We start from the raw sequence: 1100 nt of genomic DNA, 5'->3' as shown, positions 1-1100 counted from the left end.
GTATGTGCCTGAGTTTGTAGTGTGTGTGTGCACCTAATTGATTTGTGTGTTTGTATATGTGCAATTGTGTCACACCCTCCTGTCTAACAGCGCAATATTGAGATCCTGAGAGTTGGCCTGACCCCACAGGGCAACACCCTCACCACTATGGGAACCTATCCCTATTTGTTACGTTGTAAAGTGGGTTTGCTTTATGCAAATTTGATTTATGTGCTGTTCTCCAGGAACACATATATAGCATAACTCAAGAGAAACCTGTACAACCTTCACAAACAAATAATTTTGCTAGGCCTTTCATTCCTTAACAGCTCAGAAGATCCCTGGGTCCAACAGACCTTTCATCTTGTTAAAGGGAAATGTGGTCCCCAAGGATATCGTAGACAATGGCCTCAGCCCAGCAAGCTTACAAAAACATCTGTTCTTTACACTCCCTTGATGCAATGTAAACTTATGTACTGAGGAGGATCAGGGACAAACTGTGAGAGACCCCACATCAGCTGTCACCTTTGTAGATTACCTGGCTCAAGAGAACATTGGACTCCCCCTCAAATACATTTAGTTCAGTTCTGTATCTGTGCTGGAGCAGGCCAGAGGTGGGGGCTCCATGGAAGTGAGCCTCGTATCTTCTTTTCCTTCTCACCAGAACTCAAGGTCAAAAGGTCACACCCAAAGCAAGAAAGCAGAAAGAGCAGAAATCTTCTCACTTTGGGATCAGCTATGGCTGCTGTGTACCAGTTGAGGAATGAGCAGATTAGCTCATCGGTTACAAATTACACTGCAGAACACCAGTAAACAGGTAAGAACTCACTCATGTGGTAGCATCTCCTACAGTACATCACCTCTAGTGCTTGCTAGGGAATACTGGCTGACAATTGACTTTAGAGAGAATTAACATCATTGAAGCTTGCAGCACTTAGGAGTTTTTCTGGCAGGCTTTCATCTAGAGCTTATGAAGACCTTCCCCTCTCAGCTTGCATGATCTGATGCAATCATATTATGCAGTGGCATAGCTGAGATCAAAGTGCTTGTTAAAAAGAATGTAAGATGCTATACTGCATAACAAAAAGATTTTCTCTCCACCTTTACTGTGGCTTTAGTTC

Source organism: Gavialis gangeticus, unplaced genomic scaffold, assembly GCF_001723915.1.
Source record: "Gavialis gangeticus isolate Ggan-Ray unplaced genomic scaffold, GavGan_comp1, whole genome shotgun sequence".
NCBI lineage: Eukaryota > Metazoa > Chordata > Crocodylia > Gavialidae > Gavialis > Gavialis gangeticus.
Note: the sequence above shows the minus strand (reverse complement) of the source record.